Source organism: Scyliorhinus torazame, chromosome 4 (assembly GCF_047496885.1).
Source record: "Scyliorhinus torazame isolate Kashiwa2021f chromosome 4, sScyTor2.1, whole genome shotgun sequence".
In the NCBI taxonomy this organism is placed as follows: Eukaryota; Metazoa; Chordata; class Chondrichthyes; order Carcharhiniformes; family Scyliorhinidae; genus Scyliorhinus; species Scyliorhinus torazame.
This window is the reverse complement of record NC_092710.1, coordinates 278,519,163-278,545,341: the sequence shown is the minus strand read 5'-3', so window position 1 is coordinate 278,545,341 and position 26,179 is coordinate 278,519,163. Positions and strand designations below refer to the sequence as shown.

At 53.7% G+C, this 26,179-nt stretch overlaps 1 long non-coding RNA gene across 1 annotated transcript in view; it reads left to right on the top strand.

Annotated features, from left to right (window-relative positions):
* Positions 1-9,128: 9,128 nt before the first annotated feature.
* The window catches only part of LOC140411736 (uncharacterized), a 57,525-nt gene continuing 40,474 nt past the window's right edge, over positions 9,129-26,179 (top strand). Inside the window, exon 1 of the long non-coding RNA XR_011940978.1 lies at positions 9,129-9,446. This is a non-coding gene — a long non-coding RNA (uncharacterized lncRNA). The remainder of the gene's footprint in view (positions 9,447-26,179) is intronic.

The following is a 26,179-nucleotide window of genomic DNA, read 5'->3' as shown; positions in this document are numbered from 1 at the left end:
CTTGTGGTCAACAGGTCGAACTCCGTCTGGAGTCGTCGCCTCTCCCTGTATAGTCCTTCCTCCGGGGCCTCCGCGTATTCTTTATCTACCCTCAAAATCTCCCCCAGTAGTCTTTCCCTTTCCTTGGCCTCTATTTTCCCCTTGTGGGCCCTGATGGAGATCAGCTCTCCTCTGACCACCGCCTTTAATGCTTCCCATACTACTCCCACTCAGACCTCCCCATCGTCATTGGCCTCCAGGTATCTTTCGATACATCCCCGCACCCTTCCGCAGACTCCCTCATCCGCCAGTAATCCCACATCCAGTCGCCAGAGTGAACGCTGCTCCCTCTCCTCTCCTAGTTCCAGGTCCACCCAGTGTGGGGCATGATCTGAAACAGCTATGGCTGAATACTCAGTTCCTTCCACCCTCGAGATCAGTGACCTTCCCAAAACAAAGAAATCTATCCGGGAATACACCTTGTGAACATGGGAGAAGAAGGAGAACTCTTTGGCCTTCGGCCTAACAAATCGCCATGGATCCACTCCCCCCATTTGGTCCATAAACCCCCTAAGCACCTTGGCCGCTGCCGGCCTTCTTCCGGTCCTAGATCTAGATCTATCTAACCCTCGGTCCAGCACGGTGTTGAAGTCCCCCCCCATTATCAGGTTTCCTACCTCCAGGTCCGGGATACGTCCCAGCATCCGCTTCATAAATCCCGCATCATCCCAATTCGGGGCATATACGTTAACCAACACGACCTCCATTCCCTCCAGTCTGCCACTCACCATCACATATCTGCCTCCGCTGTCTGCTACAATGTTCCCAGCTTCGAATGACACCCGTTTCCCCACCAGTATGGCCACCCCTCTGTTCTTTGCATCCAGCCCTGAGTGGAGACACACCTGTCCCACCCATCCTTTCCTTAACCTAACTTGGTCCGCCACCTTCAGGTGCGTCTCCTGAAGCATAGCCACGTCTGCCCTCAGTCCTTTCAAGTGCGCGAACACTCGGGCCCTTTTAATCGGCCCATTTAGGCCTCTCACGTTCCACGTGATCAGCCGAACTGGGGGGCTACCTGCCCCCTTCCCATGTCGACTAGCCATCACCCTCTCTAGGCCAGTCCCACGTCCCGGTTCCGTGCACCCACCCGTTCCCCAGGCGACGCATTCCAGCCCCGACCACCCTTTCTTTTACCAGTTCCTCTTTGATTTCTGCAGCAGCAACCCAGTTATCCTCTGCCCCCCCCCCCCCCCCCCCAGCTAGATCCCCATCTAGCATGATTGCTCCCCCAATATTGCTTCCGAAAGTCAGCTGACTTCAACTGACCCCGGCTTCTCCCGCTCTCTCCTTGACCCCCCCCCCCCCGTGTGGGGAACTCCCATCTGCCTTGCGCCTATCTTCCCGCCATCATCTTCTGGCGCGGGAACAAGAACAGTAAGCCCCGTGTTCTCTATAGTTGTCCCTCCCCTCGTGGCGCAGCTCCCTCTGCCGCCCCACTCCCATTCCCCATCCCCCGCCTATGTCTCTTCTTCCCCCCCACCGGCGCCCACATTTCTTAGTGTCCCCCCTCCCCAATTTACATCTCTATATACATCGGCATTGTCATTTCCCCTCTAACATCAGTCCCTCAGTTCTGATCCAGTTTCTCATTTTTAATGAAGGTCCATGCTTCTTCCGCCGTTTCGAAGTAGTGATGCCTCTCCTGGTGCGTGACCCACAGTCGCGCCGGCTGCAGCATCCCGAACTTCACCTTCTTCTTGTGTAGCACCTCCTTGGCTCGATTAAAACTCGCCCTTCTTCTCGCCACCTCCGCACTCCAATCCTGGTACACCCGTACCACCGCATTCTCCCATCTACTACTTCGTACCTTTTTGGCTCATCTCAGAACCACCTCTCGGTCATTGAAGCAATGAAATCGCACGATCGTCGCTCTAGGTGGTTCTCCCGCCTTTGGTCTCCTCGCAGGGACCCGATGCGCCCCTTCCACTTCCAAGGGGCCCGAGGGGGCCTCAGCTCCCATTAGCGAGCGTAGCATCGTGCTCACGTAAGCCCCGCCGTCCGCTCCTTCCACTCCCTCGGGGAGACCCAGGATCCGAAGATTCTTTCTCCGTGATCTGTCTTCTAGGGCCTCAATCCTTTCAATGCACTTTTTGTGGAGCGCCTCGTGCGTCTGCGTTTTGACCGCCAGGCCCAGGATCTCGTCTTCGTTGTCCGTCACCTTCTGCTCCACCTCGCGGAGCTCCATCTCCTGGGTCTTTTGTGCCTCCTTAAGCCCCTCAATTGCCTGTAGCATCGGGGCCAGCACCTCCTTCTTAAGCAGCTCCACACACCGTCTCAAAAATTCGTCTTGGTCCGGCCCCCATGTCGCCTGGGCTCTCTCCGCCGCCATCTTGCTCCTTTTTTCTTCTGCCCCTGTCCTCGAGGATTCTACGCGATCTGGCTGCCGCCGCCGATATTTTTCTTTTTCGTTGGGGGGGACTCCCTGTTGTCTCACCCCACACTGGGTTTCGTCCCGAAAAAATTCCCGGTTGGGGCTCTTAAAAGAGCCCAAAGGTCCGTTCGAGCTGGAGCCGCCGAAACGTGCGGCTTAGCTGGTCATCGCCGCAACCGGAAGTCAATCTTGGTGAACTATTAATGACCTAAGTTGTTAAGGACTTTCAAACACCTTTTCTTCTGTTCAGTTTCTTCCCCTGTGACCTGAAGAAATTAGTGCAGGTTTCCTGGGGTCCAGGGAAACAAGTGGAATGTGTGGAGAGCACTCTGGGAACAACACTGCACACTTTTTGAGCAAATCTTTGGGTTACTGGGTGAAAACCTGCTCATATGCCACCATTGGGGGGCACATCTTTCTTTCTATTCTCTGAACAGAAAAGGCTTACATTCAATTTCATCAATACTCTCTAGTTATGGAATCATTCATTTGTGTGCATGTCAGTGCCTGCTATCCAAGGAGCAACCATGATGCTTTAATCCTTGATGGCGACAAAATCAGGGGCGGCGCCGCTTTCGCGATGCTCCATAAGCCGCAAGCCATATCAACGGCCTCAGGCCATTGCCTGAGACCCGCCCCGCGTTGCTCTGTCCCCGACCGGCCATGCTGCCGACGATGTGGGTCTCCCATGGTCTCACCAGTTGGAAACTCAGCGTGGCGGCTGCGGACTCAGTCCAGCACCGCCACAGTCGGCGGAGGGCCGATCCGCGGGCAGAGGGGCCTATTATTCAGGGCTGGGGGCATTGCGGGGGAGGGGGGGGGGCGGACCGGGGCGCGTGAGCCGGCCGAAGGGGGGAACTATTTTTGCGGTCCGGGTCCGCGGGCTGCGTCCACCATGAAGCACGATGCCGCCACGGACCTGGCAATGCTCTGGGCCTGGGAACTGGGAGCTCTACACTGCCTGGCTGCTAGCTTTCCGTTTTCATGCCGGCGTGGGGACTTTGTCTCCCAAATGGAAAATCCAGCCCTAGGTTAATTGTTTTCCTTTTAGAAGTAATTTCTGTGTTGTGGACATTACGTGTGTAGCTGTGGCTTTCTTTTTTAATAATTTTGCAGGAAGACATACCACTGGCAAAACCAGCATTTATTGCTCATCGCTAATTGCCCTGGAGGAGGTGGTGGTGAGCAGCCTTCTTGAATCTCTGCAGCCCACCTGGTGCAGCTATAACAAGAGTTCTGTTTAAAAGGAGCTGCAGGATTTTGACTCAGTAACAGTGATGGAACAGCGATATGGTTCCAAATCAGATTGGTTTGTGGCTTGGATGGGGAGTGGTGGTGCTCCCATGCATCTGCTTCAACTCATCTAGTTGATACGCAGGTTTGGAAGGTACTGTCAAAGGAGCTTTGGGGAGCTGCTGCAGTGTATCTTATAGACTGCTGCTACTTTTGTCGATGGTGGAGGGAGTGAATGTTTAAGGTGTTCGATGTAGTGTTGATCAAGGGAGCTGAAGTGTGGCAATTCCTGCAGCTTGTGGGTGTTACTGATGACAAAGGGGGGGATGTCGTTCCAGCGGTGGGACTGATCCTGACAATATGGAGCTGGAAATGCTGAATCGGAGGACTGTCATCGGGATGGTGTCGGAGTCCTCAGGAGAGATTCCCCAGATCCGCAATTAAGTGTTCCCGCTTGCTGGAAAAGAAGGGTAATTCTCGCTGGCTCTAGGAGCAACCCTGACGTGCCATGTTATGGCACTTGAATTTATTTTTTTAACCTAAATCGGGTTTTCCGTGTCATTCCATGGAACACTCGGACCTGCACTGAAACTGTCAAGGGCAGGACCTAATCTCTCTGATAGGCCCCGCACCTTCGAGATTGGAGCACTTTTTTAAAGGGTGCTCCGATCTCAAACGTTTCCCCGGATTGCTGGCAGAGCACCTCCCCACTCTAATCGCTGGCATGGACCCCTCTCCCAGAATGCCCTTTCAGACCCCCCAGGGTCCTCATTCAGCACACCCTCAGTTCCCCACCCTTCAGTCCCACCTCAGTACCCCATTTCAGCCCCCCCACCCCAATCCCCCTTCCATGCCCCGCCCCTTGGCAGTGCCAACCTGGCACCTTTCAATCCGAGGGATGGGAAGGTAGTATGTAACCTATCAACAAGTGTTTCCAAGGTGCCAAGGGGGTTCTTCATGGGAGGTGAGGGTTAGGGGGGCTTGTGCTGGGCTGCAAGGGCTCAGGACGGGGATCTTTCCTGGAATAGGACTCATAGGGCGGCACGGTGGCACAGTGGTTAGCACAGTTGCTTCACAGAGCCAGGCTCGCAGGTTCGATTCCCGGCTTGGGTCACTGTCTGTGCGGAGTTCTGCACGTTCTCCCAGTGTCTGCGTGGGTTTCCTCCGGGTGCTCCGGTTTCCTTCCACAAGCCCAGAAAGATGTGCTGTTAGGTAATTTGGACATTCTGAATTCTCCCTCTGTGTACCCGAACAGGCGCCGGAATGTGGTGACTGGGGGCTTTTCACCGTAACTTCATTGCAGTGTTAATGTAAGCCTACTTGTGACAATAAAGATTATTATTATTATGATAACACTTTAAACAAGTAACATGCTTTGCAGTCACTTTGGAATGGTAGCAGTTTGAAAAAATGCTTTGAAGTGGCTTGTTTTCGGACCCCACTGTTATTTTGTCTCTCCCAAGCGGGTACTGATGAAAATATTCAGAAGTAAAAACAACAAGCAGGCACTCTTTCTCAATCTGAGAGTAATGTCATTCAGTTTGCATTCCTGTCCTGGGAGCAAATGCGACAGTTTGTCTTTGAGCATTACAGTTGCCCCAAGACCTGTCTCACTGGCATCACCCTGCATGGTGACTTCATTATTGATATCTTAATACTTCAGCACTGGCGCTGTCGGCATCAGTGGTTTGATTTTGGTGAACGCTGCTTCTTGTTCTGTTCCCAACACCACTGCAGATCCTTGGCAGTGAGCTCGGGTTAAGGTTCACGCACCAATGACAAATTAGACAAAGATTTTGCAAAATATTTCACGAATCGAACAAACCATTGCAATATTTTCACATCTGTTGTTCACTGCACCATGGCTACAACTCTCTCCCTGTCAGGATACAGGCCAAGACCTCCTGCTGACAGTATGCAACCTATGTACTTGACTTCATGCATCATCCAATGCAATGGGTGAAATTCTCCGTTTGGGTGACTAAGTGTTGACAATGGGACTGAATTGCATGGGGTTCACGTTCCCATTGGGGGCACTATTTGGAAAGTGAGTCAGGGCATGCTAATGGCCCAGCTCTCTCCCCCATGAACCTAGAACAATTTTCATTCCTGGACTCTAGATCATGGCTGGAGGAAAGGCTGGACACCCTCTTCCCCAGGTGGGCAGGAAGCTACTGTCCGCAGTCGTTAACCAGGCCTGGGTGAAGGTTGCCGAGGTGTTCAGCGCTGTGAGCCTCACCAGGCAGACTGGCATGCAGTGCTGCAAGTAGATGATATTCTCCAGGGAGATAGCCAAACTCTTTAAACATATCTTTGTACACCTCTAGGATCTGCTCAGCGGTCAATGGTTTTAGTGTGCTGTAACACATTGTAAATCTCTATTGGCAGATAAAGGGTTAGCTGTCCAAGCTTTAATCTTCCTCCAGCTGAAATGTATGGTTGTTGCATTCCATCTAGGGTCTGGAACTCCAGGGGCGTCATTCTCCGACCCCCCGCCGGGTCGGAGAATCGCCGGGGGCTGCCGTGAATCCCGCCCCCGCCGGTTGCCGAAGTCTCCGGTGCCGGAGATTGGGCGGGGGCGGGAATCGCGCTGCGCCGGTTGGCGGCCCCCCCCCCGCTCGATTCTCCGGCCCGGATGGGCCGAAGTCCCGCCGATAAATTGCCTGTCCCGCCGGCGTAAATTAAAGTACCTATTTACCGGCGGGACAAGGCGGCGTGGGCGGGCTCTGGGGTCCTGGGGGGGGGGGCATGGGGCGATCTGACCCCAGGGAGTGCCCCCATGGTGGCCTGGCCCGCGATCGGGGCCCACCGATCCATGGGCGGGCCTGTGCCGTGGGTGCACTCTTTCCCTTCCGACTCCGCCATGGTCTCCACCATGGCAGAGGTGGAAGAGACTCCCTCCACTGCGCATGCGCGGGAAACTGTCAGCGGCCGCTGACGCTCCCGCGCATGCGCCGCCCCGATATGTCATTTCCGCGCCAGCTGGCGGGGCAACAAAGGCCGTTTCCGCCAGCTGGCGGGGCGGAAATCCCTCCGGCGTCGGCCTAGCCCCTCAATGTTGGGGCTCCGCCCCCAAAGATGCGGAGCATTCCGCACCTTTGGGGCGGCACGATGCCCGTCTGATTGGCGCTGTTTTGGGCGCCAGTCGGCGGACATCGCGCCGTTTGGGGAGAATTTCGCCCCAGATCTTCATTCTTTCCATTGCATTGGAACTTATTTGTCCTCTCAGTCTGAGTATCGTGACATCATATAACCTCATCCTTAATTTCAAGGGCTTCATTTTGGATTGCTATGTTGAGTCACTTTGCACAGATCTGTGAAGATGCTGATGTTGCATGTCACACCCGTGTCTATCTGACACACCTGTGTCTATCTGACACACCTGTGTCTATCTGACACACCTGTGTCTATCTGACACACCTAGTTCACTTGATACTTTCCTTCCACAGTCATCAATCGAACAGTCACAAACCATTTATCACCTCTTGACTTGACAGAACCAACCTGTTGTATGGCGTACAGTGATTCGTCAGAGTGATAGATCTTCATTGGCCATCTGTATAGGCTCGTTTTGCTTCTCTCTAGCCAAATAATTGTGTGCAAATGAGTCGGCTTCTTGACATCAAAACACTGCTTTCTTCACGCTGGACAATCCTTCTTTTCCTTTGTACAATGTCCTCCACATTGCTGTCACCCTGCCTTTTGTCCGTGATTGTTCTGCTGCTTTGGTCTGGAATGTTTCCCGGCATGGGGATGGGCTATAACTGCTGGCCTAACCAGCGACGCCCACATCTAGTAAATGAATAAAAAAATATATATCTCCTAGTTTATTCTGCCATACATATGACCTTTTAGAACCTCTGCATTTTGGAATGCATCAATTGCTTTCTTGAGAGTAGGTTATTACTCTCAGTAGACTTGCTGTCATTGCCTAGGTCTAAGACATTCTTAGGTCTCAGACAATTCTACCTTCAATAAGATCATCTTTCCGTTGTCTCAATTCACATGATTCTGCAAACTGTGTTACTGCAGTCATTACTGATCAATTGACTCTTTTTCACCTTGAGCCCCAGTGTTCTACACAAACCACTTCAAAGTTTCATTCACTTGGGGAAAAAAAGCATGCCTTCAAAGCTTGCAAAATTTCTGCAATCTGTTTTTTCTGTTCTTCAGGTAGATTTCGGGTGGAATACGCTCTGTAGCATTCTGTTCCCAGCAGTGTTAAAAGTGTTACTACTCATATAGGCTCTGGTTTGTTAATTAAATCTGTTGCAATCTCATAGTTTTGCGACTGCAAGTGAAAGTATTGTCAGTTCTGCCACATATATCCTTTCATTTTGACATGAGCCGGGAGCGCAAAATATACACTCATTTTTGCCTCTCCTGCTGTTTTATTTGCAGCCTTCAGCTTGTGTTAGCTATTCCTTTTCTGTGTTTCATTTTCTGCAGCTTTTAGTTGGTTGGAACATTTCTCTGTTCCTTTTTCACTGACTTTGGCTTCTCTTACAGCTTTTCAATACTCAAACTTAGCTCCACTCCTGACACCATGTTACAAGTTCAAAGTCTACAGTATAATATCTTTATTGAACTGACTGTAAGATGGCTGCCTGCAAGGTGTCCCTCGTGACAGAGATCGCATGACTACAGCAAGCTAGATAGCACATGTCGTAGCGATTGGACTTCAAAACCCAAACAAGACTCGCAGCCTCATGGTAATATTAAAACTGCCAACCTGTCTCCTGAGAGTAGGTTGGTCACCCTCACCCATTCCCGCTGTTCAACCCCTCCCCCAAAGCCATGTCCTACCTCCCTTAAAACCGTAAGTGGATAGCTGGAAGATAGGTTAGGATAGGAATTCAGAGTTTTATCACTTTAGCCCTGTTTTTAAATTCTCCCCCCACCCCAAGCCCCCACCAGCCCCAGTCCAGGTTACCCTGGATGATATAATAGCGTGTTCCTGAGCACGTTTAATAATAAATACAATCAGATGAAACAGCTTGTTAAAATAAAGGTAGAATCTCAGAGAATACTCGGAGCTCTTTGAAGCTATTTTTTTTGTAGGCAGTGAAGTACACTGTCCCGCAGCCAATCCATCCAGAATTTGATCTTAACCATTTTAACAGCTATGGTGATAGTGCCCTTCCCCAGCACTTGTTGCCTTCATTTGAGATGATTAGGCTGATTGTGACACTCAAAATTTAATCTGGTTTGGCATTCATCCTCCTCTAATGCCTGTGCCAAGTGCAAAAACCCACTGGTCAAAACAACAGCAGTGCCAGCATCAAGACAGGAAAAATTTGCCAAAATATGTTTTCAATCCTGTGGCCTCAAGCAGAACCAAATGCAATATTAATCTCTGTCCTCAGGGCTTGCTGCATTGAGTTCACGGAGAGCTGAGAGAGAGGGCGGGCAGGAAGAAATATCAACACTTACTTTTTATCCATTATTGCTCTGCTGCTTATGATAGTGCCTGGGCAGATAAGACTGCAATGTTTGCGTTGGTACAGATTCCTTTTTGAAAACTGTGGATATGAAAGGAATGTGCTGTCTCGGAACCTGTATCTCAAGTTTATCAATGAGGGGCCAGCAGAAAGAAGATGACAGTTAAATTCTGGCTATAAAATTGATGAAATGCCGAAGTGCTAATAGTCTTTGTGACCGGGTGCTGCAGCTTCTCGCCGTGGAAGGGAGGGACTGGTATTCGAGGACTGATAACAGAGCTTTTGTAGTAGGGCAGAGAACAAGCCAAAGATACATTCCAGTCACGGGGGAAAAAACCCGGCAAAGTAACTAAGAAGAGGTAAGAAAAATACAAGTGATAAACGAGCAGAGAAGTGAAATTTAAAAAAAATGAAATATAAGCAGTCAACTGAGTCTCGACTATCTGCTGAAATGCAGATGTTCCCAGATGCTTGTTGGTAATTAATGTGTACGTTCAAGGTGGAAGAGTTGCAGAAACAAATCTGACACTGTTTCAATGTGAGTCATGATGTGGAGATGCCGGCGTTGGACTGGGGTGAGCACACTAAGAAGTCTTGCAACACCAGGTTAAAGTCCAACAGGTTTGTTTGGAGACAGGGCGCGATTCTCCACTCTCGCGCCGAAGTGCCCACGCCGTCGTGAACGCCGTCGAGGTTCACGATGGTGCGAAACGGCCCCGATCCCGACCGATTCAGGGCCCGAAAATGGGCTAGGATCGGGGCCGCGAGAAACTCGGGGGGGGCGTGTCGCGAAGGCCGCGTCGTCACCACGCGACGCCCGAATGATGTGGCGCTGCGTCATAAATGGCGTGATCCGCGCACAGAGGAGAAGAGAGGAGGAGAAGAGAGGAGATGGCTGAGCCCCGAAGAGCCGCACCGAGGTTCCAGGATACGGACCTGGACACCCTGGTGGATGAGGTCGAGCAGAGAAGGGACACCCTCTGCCCAAGACGTGGGCATCGCCAGCTATCCAGCGCGGTGAGGCGCGGTTGACGTGAGGTTGGCACCACAAACAGTGCTGTGGGGCAGACCCCCCGGACGGGGGAGCAGTGTCGCAAGAAGCTGCACAACCTCACCCGGGCTGCCAGGGTAAGTGCCATGAGGGTGACCCCCCCCCCCCCCCACCGGCACGGGGTGGGGGGGGAAGTGGGGGGGGGGGTTGGGAGTGTTGGGGGATTGGGCATCAGGGGTGGTGTTGGGGGGGTGTCGGGGGGGGTTGGGAGTGTTGGGGGGGGGGGGGATTGGGGCATCAGGGGCGGTGGTGGGGGGGGGGGTCAGGGGGGGTTGGGAGTGTTGGGGGGATTGGGGCATCAGGGGCGGTGGTGGGGGGGGCATCAGGGACGGTGGTGCGGGGGGTCAGGTGGGGTTGGGAGTGTTGGGGGGGATTGGGGCATCAGGGGCGGTGGTGGGGGGTTGGGGGGGTCATGGTGCCCAACTATCTACTCGATCCACATGAGCCCCGGGACCCCCCTGGAGCGAACCCATGGCGTGCTGTCTCCTGAACCAGCAACAATGTAGTCTATATCTGCATGCCCTGATGATACCCGCCTAATAGTGATGCTTTATCCAACCCCCCCCCCCCCCCCCAGGACAAGACAGCGCATAACCAGCGTGAGCGCATGAGAACCGGAGGGGGTTCTCCAGTCCTGGACCCCCTAACCGTTCACGAGCAGAGGGCCCTGGGCATCGCTGGGGGATCCGCCACCCGGGAGGTCGCGCCATGCCAGGTCGGAGGCGCAGAAGCAAGTGAGAGAACCCTGCATGTCCTCCCCACCCCCAACCCGTCATCGCCCCCCTCACACTCTGGCCATTGCACCCCCGATCCCATCCCCCCTCACACTCTGGCCACTGCACCCCCGATCCCATCCCCCCCTCACACTCTGGCCACTGGACCCCAGATCCCATCCCCCCTCACACTCTGGCCACTGCCCCCCCGATCCCATCCCCCCCTCACACTCTGGCCACTGCACCCCCGATCCCATCCCCCCTCACACTCTGGCCACTGCACCCTCGATCCCATCTCCCCTCACACTCTGGCCATTGCACCCCCGCTCCCCTCCCCCCTCATACTGTGCGCCCACCACCACCATTCACCTGGGCTACCGTGTCTAACGAACCCCGAATCTTTATGTTCCCCAGGGCCACCCGCCGAACGTCCAGGGACGTCTTGCCCAGGAAACAGCGGAACATCGGCAACCGCAACTGCACCCAGGGACGCACGCCAGAGGTTGGCAGTCGGTCGGACAGGAGGGCAGAACTCTCAGTCTGGGACGCAGCACCGGGACGCTCAGACCACCGAGACAGACATTAGTGAGGGGCACAGGGTGGACAGTAATGCCGAAGCCCACATCACGGCCACACACCCGCTGGATTCACCTGGAGGTCAAGACGACATGGCCTGCATGGAGCTTGCGCCGGGCCATGAGGGGGACTAGTACACACCAGACTTCCTGACGGATGATGACCTCGAGCTTGCGGCACTGCTGTCTCCCACACCATTCACCATCACAGAGACACTCACCTCGGTTGGGCATATAAGTGAGGAGGCTCCCGGGTCACTGTCTGGTGCGCACCACACAGCCGATCCAGTACAGCAGGTGGAGTTTGGAACAGCCGAGGGGCTGGACGGTCAGAGGGCAGCCCAGGCCCAGCAACCAGCTGCCACCCAGACGGTTCCCGGGTTCCTGGATGTAATTGATCCACCCGGACAACCGATGCATGTGGACACCCAGGGACTGAATAACGGGATGAGGGCCATCTTCCAGGACCTGCACACGCAGTTGGAGGAGTCAATCCGTGTCCAGGAGCAGGGAGTGGTGCCGCTCATCGCAGCCACCCAGGCCAACACCACACGGGTGGCGTCCGCGGTGGAGGCAATGGGTGAAAGGGTTTCGGCCATGGGTCAGGTTCTGCAAGGCGTTGGGCTTCACGTGCACGTGTCATCCATGGCCCAGGAGAGGGCTGCCCTCTCACAGGCAGCCATCTCACAGAGCCAACACGACATTGCCGCCACTCTCAGGGCCCTGGCTGAGTCTCACCATGCCATGGCCCGGTCCCAGCAAGCGATGGCACAGTCCCAGCAGTCGGTCGCGGAGAGCATTGACCGCCTGGCGCACGTGATGGATGGCGTCGCGCATTCACAGGTTGCGATCGCACAGTCCTTGGCAGGAATGTGGCACTCCCTGGGCTCCATCTCGGCGAACATTCGGATCGTGGTCGATACCGCTGCAGACCTCCAGGACTGGCAGCACCAGGTGTCGGTGGTGCGACGGGGCATGTCTCCGGGCGCGTCTCCGTCCCACAGTGAGGCCCAGGGGCCACCAGGCTCCCTGAGGGAGGAGGAGGTTCTGGGGCCCGTCCCGGGAGCTCCATCAAGGGACGTCCCGGTACACTTGGCCTCCCCCCGTTCCGTCCCTGGCACTCTGGTGGGGAGCGGGCAGGTCAGGGTGGCACCACGCCATCCAGCACGCCCACCGAGCAGCCTGGCCCATCGATGCCAGGCCGCCCCAGGAAACGTGTGCCGACGGGGAGCCATGTCGAAGGACGTGATTCTCAGCAGTCCGCCTCCACTCCTGCTGTACCATCTGGGAACACACCTAGACGTAGTAAGGCAAAGACGTTAGGCACGTAGGAAGTTGGCACGGGTGCAGGGCACAGTCTAGTTGTAGTGGGTTGGGCACCTATGTTAACCACACAAATAAACTCACTGTTGAATTTGACTTGTAAGACTGTGTGCTGTGTCCGGTGCCAGGGGGCTCGTGAGGGTGCCCGATTGGCGTAGTGGTATACGAGCCGTTCAATGTCTGTTCCGGATGTGCTGACCCTTTCCCCCCTACCTCCCATAATCGGACACCGTTGTCCTCGGTACACCGACACCAGCCACCCCACGGGCATGTGGTGAAATATCCGTCACGAAGGCTGTGACCACCGAGTGCATGGTTCAGCTATAGCCATGAGTCAGACCTCGGCTGGCGAATCTGAGCACACAACTCATCGCAGAGCGGGCTGTCATCATTCAACATGGCACTGATCACACCCGCTTACACAATCATCACTGTTGTGCAATCCCGTAGTGCCGCAGTGGTAAGGTAATGTGGAATTGTTGCCGTGAACGCGGTGCGGGGGTGCGGGGGGGGGGGGGGGGGGTGGGGGGGGGGGGGGGGGCTGGTGTGTGGTGCCCGTGTACAGGAGTGACGGTGCAAGTAGCAGTGTTCAGCGAATCCCACCCCCACAGTGCGTGAACCGTGCGGCCACCAACGCGTCGCATGCCCGCTGTCCCCGGCGGTGCCGTCGCGCAGCCTCCTGGACGTAACGAGCTGCCGGGCAGTGTCTGCGTCCTGCGCCCCTCCCCCCACCCTGATGCGCGCCATCATCCTCATCCTACGCATCCTCCTCTTCCCCATCCCCCTCGTTTGCGTTGGCTCCGGTGCCGTCGGGTCCTCCCTCCGGCTCCTCCAACAGGTCATCTCCCCTCTGCATGGCAATGTTGTGCAGCGCACAGCAGACCGCAACCCTGCGACCGGCCCTGTCGGGTTGGTACTGCAGGGCCCCTCCTGATCGGTCCAGCCATCTGAAGCGCATCTTCAGCAGCCCGAAGTACCGCTCCACCACACCCCTGGTTGCTGCATGGGCCTCGTTGTATAGGCTCTCCGCGTTGGTGTGAGGCCTCCGTATTGGTGTCAGCAGCCATGACCTCAACGGATAGCCCTTGTCGCCCAGCAACCAGCCCCTCAGCCAGGGAGGGGGGCATCCATCAAACATTGCGGGGATGAATGACTGTGCCAGAATGTAGGCGTCATGCACACTGCCGAGGTACTTTGCACACACGTGCATGATCTTCATGTGGGGGTCGCACACCACCTGAATGTTCATGGAGTACGCGCCCTTTCTGTTCATGTACACTTCCCTGTTGTCTGCAGGTAGGCGCATGGGGACGTGCACACCATCGATGACACCCTGGACCATCGGTATCCCGGCTACCTTAGCGAATCCATGTGCCCGTGCTTCCTGCTGTGCTCGGTCCTCGGGCAATTGAATGTACCTGTCCGCGATGGCGTACAGGGCGTCCGTGACGGCCCTGATGCACCTGTGGACCGATGCCTGTGATATCGCGGATAGGTCCCCGCTCGGCGCCTGGAAGGAACCGGTCGCATAAAAGTTTAGGGCCACCGTCACCTTGACAGAGACTGGTATCGCGTGTCCTCCTCCCATTCCACGTGGTGCGAGGTGCGCCACGAGCTGGCATATATGTGCGACCGTCTCCTTGCTGAACCGTAGTCTCCTCCTGCATGTGATGTCCGGTAGGGCGTCGAACGACATTGCTGGATGCCTGTGGCGCCCTGGCACCACCATCAGTGGATCCTCCTCCTCCACCTGCTCCTCCTCCTCCTGCTCCCCCCCAAGCACTTCCTCTGCATTCCTCGCCATCTGGCGGTCAATGTTCCCCTCGGCATCCCCCTGTATATTCGGGTCCTCAGTGCCTGCGGCCTGCGCGGCGACGACGGGCCACTCCGCGGCCATCCCCTCTGCTGCACCGGCGATCGCTGCATCTGCAGCCACTGTGGGCCGTCCGACTCTACACTGCCGGATGGCAAACTCCAGAGCTGCGGCTCCAACCACGGCAGTGAACATTGCTGTCTGGTTGGCATACATGGGGGACAGAAAAACAACAGGTTCCACACCTCGCCAGCCGGGTTGCATGGGAACCCTGTGTGTCCCGGTGGCCTGGTCGCGCTGCAGACACGCAGCCAGCCTAACACCTGGTCACTGTCTACGTCCAACGGTCAGTTCACATAGTACTTCTCACTAGTGTGCCACTCGCCTGTGCCCATCAGCCACACGCAACCAGCGGCCGTGTCCTCGTCACCGTCCTGCCATATCAGGGCGGCTGACATGTGGCATCCACGGATGGACGATACCATCCACACTCTCCCTCACCGCCCCCCCGCCCCCCCCCAACCTGCACACTCTCCCACACACACCCTTTGGCCTCAGCCTTCTCAGGGAAGCCGACCCGGTCTCCGGGCACTGTGCTACAGTCCGCTCACCTCCTCCCTGCTCAGCGTCAGCCAGCACGACTGGCTGACGACTTTAAATAGCAGGTGTGAACGGCGACGGCGTGAACTAGGGTCACGCCGTCAGGACTTCGGCCCATCCGGCCCTGAGAATAGTGGGGGTGGCGGAGAATCGCCATTTTGGGTGTCTCGGGCGATTCTCCGGCATGCGCAGCGCGGAACTCGACGGGGCCGTTCTCGCCGCTTGGGAGAATCGTGGGAGGGCGTCGGACCGGCGTCGCGGGAAAATTTGGCGACCCAGGCGATTCTCCCAACCGGCGTGGGAGCGGAGAATCATGCCCACTAGCTTTCGGAGCGCAGCTCCTTCATCAGGCGTTGGTGTCTACTCACTCATGCTGCCCAGTGTAGGTTGTTGACCACTGAAGGCCATGTCATAATATACATCTATGTATACAATGGAGTGCAGACAGGCAGTGATTGACACACAGGATGATCAGTAAGCACACAGAACAGAGCAGCTAATCACCAGACAGGACACAACCACTATAAAGCCAGAGGGCACCAGTTTTCCCGCTCTCTCGGGACCCAGCCTCTGAGACAGTCAGAGTTAGTGAGCTGGCCAGTGCAAACACCATGTGGTAGCTAATAAGTCTGGTTAGGCTAGTATCAGGTCTCCAGTCAAGTCAGCATAGTGTCAACCCACAGTTGAACATGTATAATAGTTTAGATGTCAAATAAAAACGTGTTGCATCTCATCAAGTGTTGGAGGTCTGTCTCTCACTACAGTGCATCAAGTGCAGTCCACATCGACCCAGCCTACACAACACATCATGGTACCAGTGAGTGATGCTGAAAATTGACGGACCTACCTTGACTGAATCAGCGTTGACCAGCAAACAGACGGACCTACCTTGACTGAATCAGTGTTGACCAGCAAACAGCCATCCGGTGACATGGACAACGTCCGCCCTCCTCCGCGGCTCCGCATTGTGACAACCTCGGTGCAAATTGGAAGATCTTCAAATAAGAGTTCCAACTCTATCTAGAAGCCACCGACCTCGAGGCCGCATCGGACGCCAGGAAGATCGCACTATTCCTCTCCACAGCCGGGGACCACGCCATCCACATCTACAACTCCCTTACATTCGCTATGACTCGACCACTGATTCCATGATCCGGGATCAAATCCTTTTCGGGGTCCACTCCGATTCCCTTCGCCAGCAGCTCCTGAAAGCCAAGCAGCTCACCCTCACCATCGCCATTGAAACGCCCGTTCTCCACGAACATGCGAACAATCGGTACCCCCACATCAGGGCGGCAGAAACGGCAAAGCTAATCTCCCACGAGGCGGAACGGGTGCAGGCCATCGCACAAATTCAGGGCCTAAGTATCGACGAGAGAGGCTATTCCGTGCGCTTTTCCCGGGCCCCTGTGCATGCGCGCCACGACCGAGGGGACGGCGAGACCGATGACCAGACTGCGCAGGTGTGTACGTCGTTCGACCGCACTAGCGATGGCGCACGGAACACGCTGACGTTGGCATCATGACGTGTCCGAATTGTGGCTCCGCCCATTTAAAGCGGTAATGTCTGGCAAAATCATGACGGTGTCTACAGTGTGGCAAGCTTGGCCACTACGCAGCCCTTTGCAGATCTGCTCCACTGCCCAGCATCCAGCGATCCCAGCCGTGGCGCAGAAGCGCCCGTTCAATACAGCAGGCCATGCCAGACTCCGACAGCCCAACAGATCCTGATGCTGCGTGCCTCAAATCTCCATACCGGGTGGGCATCATTTCGAAGCATGCGCTGCCTTCCTCCAAGACAGCGAAGCACCTCCTGAACCTTAGCGTGGATCCCGATGACGAGTGGTGTGCTGTCCTCACAGTCAGCAAGGCTCCCATCTGGTTCAAACTGGACACCGGCGCATTGGCGAACCTCATCTCCAAATTCGATCTCGACACCACCCGCGTCAGACCAAGCATTCTTCCACCGGCCTGCCAGCTCCTTGACTACAATGGCAATGCCTTAGCTGCCAGTGGCTCATGTCAACTCGGAGTTTCCAAAAAGTCATTTAAAGCGACACTGCGATTTGAGATCGTGGGACCTGACAGAGCATCCCTGCTCGGTGCTCGGGCCTGCAAACTCCTGAACTTGGTTCAGCGAGTCCACACCATGTCATTCTCACAGGCAACGGCCTCGGATCGACCGTGGATATCTAAGGAAATAAGGGAGAGTATCAAATTGAAGGAAAAAACATACAAAGTAGCCAAGATCAGTGGGAGACTAGAGGACTGGGAAATCTTTAGGGGGCAACAGAAAGCTACTAAAAAAGCTATAAAGAAGAGTAAGATAGATTATGAGAGTAAACTTGCTCAGAATATAAAAACAGATAGTAAAAGTTTCTACAAATACATAAAACAAAAAAGAGTGGCTAAGGTAAATATTGGTCCTTTAGAGGATGAGAAGGGAGATTTAATAATGGGAGATGAGGAAATGGCTGAGGAACTGAACAGGTTTTTTGGGTCGGTCTTCACAGTGGAAGACACAAACAACATGCCAGTGACTGATGGAAATGAGGCTATGACAGGTGAGGACCTTGAGAGGATTGATATCACCAAGGAGGTAGTGATGGGCAAGCTAATGGGGCTAAAGGTAGACAAGTCTCCTGGCCCTGATGGAATGCATCCCAGAGTGCTAAAAGAGATGGCTAGGGAAATTGCAAATGCACTAGTGATAATTTACCAAAATTCACTAGACTCTGGGGTGGTCCCGGCGGATTGGAAATTAGCAAACGTGACACCACTGTTTAAAAAAGGAGGTAGGCAGAAAGTGGGTAATTATAGGCCAGTGAGCTTAACTTCGGTAGTAGGGAAGATGCTGGAATCTACCATCAAGGAAGAAATAGCGAGGCATCTGGATGGAAATTGTCCCATTGGACAGACGCAGCATGGCTTCATAAAGGGCAGGTCGTGCCTAACTAATTTAGTGGAATTTTTTGAGGACATTAACAGTGCGGTAGATAATGGGGAGCCAATGGATGTGGTATATCTGGATTTCCAGAAAGCCTTTGACAAGGTGCCACACAAAAGGTTGTTGCATAAGATAAAGATGCATGGCATTAAGGGTAAAGTAGTAGCATGGATAGAGGATTGGTTAATGAATAGAAAGCAAAGAGTGGGGATTAATGGGTGTTTCTCTGGTTGGCAATCAGTAGCTAGTGGTGTCCCTCAGGGATCAGTGTTGGGCCCACAACTGTTCACAATTTACATAGATGATTTGGAGTTGGGGACCAAGGGCAATGTGTCCAAGTTTGCAGACGACACTAAGATAAGTGGTAAAGCAAAAAGTGCAGAGGATACTGGAAGTCTGCAGAGGGATTTGGATAGTCTAAGTGAATGGGCTAGGGTCTGGCAGATGGAATACAATGTTGACAAATGTGAGGTTATCCATTTTGGTAGGAATAACAGCAAAAGGGATTATTATTTAAATAATAAAATATTAAAACATGCTGCTGTGCAGAGAGACCTGGGTGTGCTAGTGCATGAGTCGCAGAAAGTTGGTTTTCAGATGCAACAGGTGATTAAGAAGGCAAATGGAATTTTGTCCTTCATTGCTAGAGGGATAGAGTTTAAGACTAGGGAGGTTATGCTGCAATTGTATAAGGTGTTAGTGAGGCCACACCTGGAGTATTGTGTTCAGTTTTGGTCTCCTTACTTGAGAAAGGACGTACTGGCACTGGAGGGTGTGCAGAGGAGATTCGCTAGGTTAATCCCAGAGCTGAAGGGGTTGGATTACGAGGAGAGGTTGAGTAGACTGGGACTGTACTCGTTGGAATTTAGAAGGATGAGGGGGGATCTTATAGAAACATATAAGATTATGAAGGGAATCGATAGGATAGATGCGGGCAGGTTGTTTCCACTGGCGGGTGAAAGCAGAACTAGGGGGCATAGCCTCAAAATAAGGGGAAGTAGATTTAGGACTGAGTTTAGGAGGAACTTCTTCACCCAAAGGGTTGTGAATCTATGGAATTCCTTGCCCAGTGAAGCAGTAGAGGCTCCTTCATTAAATGTTTTTAAGATAAAGACAGATAGTTTTTTGAACAATAAAGGGATTAAGGGTTATGGTGTTCGGGCCGGAAAGTAGAGCTGCGTCCACAAAAGATCAGCCATGATCTCATTGAATGGTGGAGCAGGCTCGAGGGACCAGATGGCCTACTCCTGCCCCTACTTCTTATGTTCTTATGTTATGTTCTCACCTGATGAGAACTTCCAGGCTGAAATTAATGACATCATCATGCAGTACCACAGCATGTTCGATGGAATGGGCACACCCATACCTATACAAAATCCTGCTCAAACCAAACGCCACCCCTGTGATCCACGCACCAGATCGGGTGCCGGCACCCCACAAGGACCGCCTCAAGCAGCAGTTACAGGACCTCCAGGACCAAGGCATCATATCAAAGGTCACAGAACCCACAGACTGGGTCAGCTCCATGGTCTGCGTCAAGAAGCCGTCAGGGGAGCTTCGAATCTGCATCAACCCCAAGGATTTAAACCGCAACATCATGAGGGAACATTACCCGATACCAAAACGAGAGGAGGTGACCAGCGAGATGGCTCATGCCAAACTCTTTACGAAGCTGGACGCCTCCAAGGGGTTCTGGCAAATACATCTGGATGCATCCAGTCACAACCTGTGCACATTCAATACCCCGTTCAGTCGCTACTGCTACAACCAGATGCCTTTTGGCATCATCTCTGCCTCAGAGGTATTTCACCGCATCATAGAACAGATGATGGAGGGTTTCAAGGGGGTGCACGTGTATGTTGACGATGTCATAATCTGGTCCACAACTCCTCAAGAACACTTCGATCGCCTCAAGCAGGTATTCCACAGAATCCATGAGCATGGCCTCCGACTCAACAGAGCCTGGTGCTCGTGCGGTCAATCAGAAATCAAATTCCTTGGTGACCACATCTCACAGCAAGGCATGCGGCCAGATGCTGACAATGTCTCAGCGATCAACGCCATGAAGACCCCAGCGGACAAGAAGGCGGTCCTCCGCTTTCTAGGGATGGTCAACTTCCTCGGGAAGTTCATTCCCAACATGGCGGCACACACCACAGCCCACCGCCACCTCGTCAAAAAGACAACGGAATTCCAGTGGCTGCCCGCTCATGAGAATGAATGGCGTGAGCTGTGGGCAAAACCTACCACAGCCCCGGTTCTGGCATTCTTCGACACTACCAAAGAGACCAAAATATCCACTGACGCGATCCAGGACGGTATTGGGGTGGTGCTCCTCCAACGGGATGACTCCTCCTCATGGGCCCCAGTTGCATATGCCTCCAGAGCCATGACGCCTACTGAGCAACGGTACGCTCAGATTGAGAAGGAATGCCTGGGCCTCCTAACGGGCATTGACAAGTTTCACGACTATGTGTATGGCCTCCCAAAATTCACGGTTGAGACGGACCAGAGGCCACTAGTCCACATAATCCAGAAGGATTTGAATGACATGACGCCTCAGTTACAACGAATCCTTCTCAAGCTACGCCGCTATGACTTTGAACTTGTCTACACGCCAGGCAAAGAACTCATTGTTGCAGATGCCCTTTCCAGGTCTATCACCACACCGTGTGAACAAACTGACTTTGTCTGACAAATCGATGCGCAGGTGCAATTTTGTACCTCTAACCTTCTGGCCACTGATGAGAGGGTCATCCAAATTCATGAGGAAATGGCCAAGGATCCTCTGCTGCAGCATGTGATGCAGCACCTCATGAATGGCTGGCAGAAGGGACAGTGACCCCAGTTTTACAACATCAAGGACGACCTGACGGTGGTGGACGGCACCCTCATGAAGCTCAATAGGATTGTGATTCCGCAGAGCATGTGAGCTATGGTGCTCGGCCAACTCCATGAGGATCACCTGGGGGTCGAGAAATCTCAACGCAGAGCTCGAGAGGCAGTCTATTGGCCGAGCATCAGCCAGGATGTTGCCAAAACGGTCCTCAACTGAAATGAAAATGAAAATCGCTTATTGTCACAAGTAGGCTTCAAATGAAGTTACTGTGAAAAGCCCCTAGTCGCCACATTCCGGCGCCTGTTTGGGGAGGCTGGTACGGGACTTGAACTGTGCTGCTGGCCTGCCTTGGTCTGCTTTCAAAGCCAGCGATTTAGCCCTGTGCTAAACCAGCACCTGGTTGGATTGAGCTAAACCAGCTCAACCCAAAGAAACTCTGCAGCAACATGAGATAGTGACCTCCCCATGGTCCAAAGTCGGTGTCGACCTTTTCCACGCTAAGGGGCGTGACTATGTCCTCCTGGTCGACTACTTCTCCAATTACACAGAAGTGGTGAAACTGTCCGACCTCACGTCGAAGGCGGTGATTAAAGCATGCAAAGAGAAGTTTGCCAGGCATGGGATACCGCTCACGGTGATGAGTGACAACGGTCCCTGTTTTTACAGCCAGGAATGGTCTGATTTTGCCTGCCTATACAACTTTCATCATGTAACCTACAGCCCCCACTACCCGCAGTCAAACGGGAAGGCCGAAAAAGGGGTCCATATCGTCAAGAGATTACTATGCAAGGCTGCAGACTCAGGCTCCGACTTCAACTTGGCGCTGCTGGCATACAGAGCATCCCCGCTGTCCACTGGGTTGTCTCCCGCGCAGATGCTCATGAATCGCACTCTGTGAACCACGGTTCCAGCCATCCATGTTCCAGACCTTGACCACCTCACGGTCATACAAAAGATGCAGCAGTCTCGGGCCCAACAGAAATCGGCATACGACGCTCATGCCACGGATCTCCCCGAGCTGGTCCCAATTGATCGTGTTCGTGTGCAGTTGCCTGACGGCGGCTGGTCCGCTACAGCTGTGGTGGTCAAGCAAGTGGCCCCGAGATCGTTCCTCGTCGGCATGGCTGATGGCTCCTTCCTACGACGCAAGAGACAGGCGCTGCGCAGAGTTCCACGCCCGCCACCTAACAATGATGTCCCGCCTCACACAATGCTTCCTCCGGACGTGCCCTACCATGAGGCCACCGATCTACCAGCAATCCTGCCGACCTCTGCGACCACCGCATTGGCGGCGGTCCCGCCTATCCAAGTGCAGGCGGCCCTTGATCCACCCTTGAGGCGGTCAACCAGAATTCGTCACCCGCCGCAGAGACTAAACTTATAGACTGAACTTTTGCACAACTGTGTTACCTTATCGTTTTGACCTCTATAAATATTGATTTTTACCGTTTCATCTGCCCCATATCTGCACTAGCGACACCTTCCTGTGTACATAAGATCATTTTAGCACATTCTGTATATAGTCACGCACATATACACATCCACACGCACATGCACCTTAATATTTATTATCTCAACACACACAATACAAAAAAAGGGGGGGGAAATGTCATAATATACATCTATGTATATAATGGAGTGCAGAGAGGCAGTGATTAGTGGGCAGTGATTAGACAGGCAGCACTTAGTGTTGGGTGGAGGTGTTGACCTTGGGTAGGGTGCTCTTTCCAAGAGCCGGTGCAGACTCGATGGGCCGAATGGTCTCCTTCTGCACTGTAAATTCTATGATAATCTATGATAATCTATGATTGACACACAGGATGACCAGTAAGCACACAGAACAGAGCAGCCAATCACCAGTCAGGACACGACCACTATAAAGCCAGAGGGCACCAGTTTTCCCACTCTCTCTCGGGACCCAGCCTCTGAGACAGTCAGAGTTAGTGAGCTGGCCAGTGCAAACACCATGTGGTAGCTAGTAAGTCTGGTTAGGCTAGTATCAGGTCTCCAGTCAAGTGTCTCAGCATAGTGTCAACCCACAGTTGAACATGTATAATAGTTTAGATGTTAAATAACATCATGTTGCATCTTATCAAGTGTTGGAGGTCTGTCGCTCGCTACACTGCATCAAGTGCAGTCCACATCGACCCAGCCTACCCAACACATCAGGCCAGTCCTCCTGGTCACACAACCCGAGCTCACAGCAGCCACCACCCCTTCCAAGGCAGCACTGGTTGCACCATGGCTAACCCTCCCAGACCCTCGGGGGAACAGAACATCCCTCCTGGCCTCCATGGTGTCTAGTAGCCTCCTGAGGTCAGCATCCCCAAATCTTGGAGCTGGTCTCTTCAACGCCATTGTTGCGAGCTGGCTGGGGCTGGCTGAGCAAGTGAAGCTTAATTGCTGCTCAACCTTGTTGGCGGGGGCGCTGGCGAGCGCCCTGCCGGCGAATCAGCTGGTGAGCCTTCATTTGCGGCGAAAAGCCCGTCTGGCCTTGTTAAGTGGACCAATTAACGTTGCACAGCGTTGCTGGCCTCGCTGGGCCGAGCACCAGGAAGCTCGCAGCAATTCCCGCACACTACCACACTCAGAACATTTTCCAGAGAATTGCGCTCTATCGGTTCAATCTTCTACTCTTGATACTAAAAAATAAAGGCGGCCATCTGACAGTTGCGTCACGCCTGACTTGGGACTGGGTAATAAATCTCGCGTGAGGCCTCTCTTGGCCTTGCAAACTTGCATTTTTAAGTATGCAGTTAGGCACACTTAAATATGTCTCTGCTCATCTAACCAGCACCCGGGATCAAATTTCCTCACCGAGGAGACCCCAGCCAGGTGCACTGGTCTCCACAAATGGGGACCAGGCAAGACAGCACTTGGGGGGGGGGTCTCCCAGGCGATTGGAGGCCACCGGGTCATCAGCCTATGGGTAGGGTGGCACCTTGTCACTACCAGCCTGGCACCCTGCAGTGCCACTGGCAGGGTATGTTGGGGCAGTGGGAGGGTTCCGGCGGCCACGTTGAGGGATTGTGAGATCGGGTGGAACGGAGCTCCTCAGTGCAGGAAATTAGGGGATTTTCACAGTAACTTAATTGCAATGTTAATGTAAGCCTACCTGTGACATGAATAAAGATTATCATTATTTATATATTTATTGAAGCCACACAGAGGCCTGAAAAAAAATAACAGCATCCTGTTCAATAGTGGGGTCACCTCGCTAAACCTTGCTAAACCTGCCCACAACGGGACTCTGTCTTTTTCCCGTTAAATCACGTCCAAAATCTAGGCCGTCAAATGGCCCGTGGACAAGATGATAAACTGAGGTCCCATCTGCATATTTAATTGGATGTAAAATATTCCATGGCATTATTTTGAAGAAGAGCAGGGTAGTTCTCCCCAAAATAGTGCCATGGAATCTTTTACATTCAATTAAATGGGTAGATGGAGCCTCAGTTTATCATCTTGTCCACTGACCGTTTGACATCCGAGATTTTATCTGTGGATTCAAGCTCCGCTTCAAAAGGTAAGGGCACTTCAGTGCAGTGCTATGGGAGTGCTTCCGGGTCAGAGGTGGTTTCCCACAATGCAATGCTAAACTGAGGTTCTGGTCTTGATTTCATATCCACCATTTCAATCTTCTTCCTCAATGAAAGGCTCTATGTCATATTTGTGAGATCTTGGAAGTCACACTCGTCTATTTATGGAGTGCAATTCCTCTCCTGGTGAGCGGACAATTAGGCTTTACTATCGAGCTGAAGTGTCAAGGAGAGAAAAAAAACATCTGAGGACCAGTCATGCAGTTATATTTCTCCTTCCCTTCCCCCAAATTCGATTACAGGCATCTTTAGCACGGGTTTTGCAGCCAGCAAAGAAATCTACACCAGAATGTGCCAAATTTGCAGCTCCTCTCTGCTTCCCGCGGCAAGCAAATCATTCTTGCTAACAGATCGGCATTGACAGCCATCAGCAAACATGTTACCTGCTGTAGCGCACAAAGACTCCATGAGACGAAAAGAGTGAAGTCGATGAGGCTTTATTAAGCGTGTCTGTTCCCCAGCAGCCCGATAGTAAGCTGGCCTGCGGGGGAAGGCACCGGCTTCTTGTACTTCGCCTTCAGGGCGGAGTATGAGGTCAACGGCCAACCAGGACCCGGGATCTGTCAGCCAATGACATTAGGGCTTCCAGTCCCACATGACCCCCAATACATACTACCACATTCACCCCTTGTCAAAAATGAACCCGGCGGGGTGATGCTTCGTATGGTGGTAAGGGTTTACAGGGCTGGTCCTGGGAGGATAGAACAGTTACATGGTAGTACAGTATTGGACAGTATCGTCCTGTTACAACTATTTACAGAGGGTATAGGAAAATCAAAATGTTCATTGAACAGTCCATCTTTGTTTTACATCGACGCCACGAGTCGGTCGGGCGGTCTGGTCGTCCGTGTCGATCGCCTCGGCCCCCGCGGTGGTGGTGGTGCTTGTACCAGCGTTGTCGCCTCCGGGAGCCGCACGGTTTCAGCTGTCGGTGCAAAGGGGAGGGGGACTGATCCTCCTGGGAAGGGGGCGGTCGCGGGGTGCGGCGGTGGCAGGAAGGGGGGCGGTTGGGTTGATGGTGTCGGGGGGGGTGTGCGTGGTGCCGGCGGGCGCCAGATCCCGCAGGGAGACCGTGTCCTGTCGGCCGTCGGGGTACTCCACGTAGGCGTACTGGGGGTTTGCGTGGAGGAGGTGAACCTTTTCGACCAACGGGTCCGCCTTATGTGCCCGCACATGCTTTCGGAGCAGGATGGGTCCTGGGGCCGCCAGCCAGGTTGGCAGCGACGTTCCAGAGGAGGACCTCCTAGGGAAGACAAGGAGACGCTCGTGCGGCGTTTGATTAGTGCTTGTACATAATAACGACCGGATGGAATGGAGAGCGTCCGGGAGGACCTCCTGCCACCGTGAAACTGGGAGATCCCTGGACCGTAGGGCCAGTAGGACGGCCTTCCAGACCGTGCCGTTCTCCCTTTCTACTTGCCTGTTCCCCCGGGGGTTGTAGCTGGTCGTCCTGCTTGAGGCTATGCCCTTGCTGAGCAGGAACTGGCGCAGCTCGTCACTCATGAAAGAGGACCCCCTGTCGCTGTGGACGTATGCGGGGTAACCGAACAGCGTGAAGATGCTGTTCAGGGCTTTAATGACTGTGGCCGCGGTCATGTCGGAGCAGGGAATGGCAAAAGGGAAGCGGGAGTATTC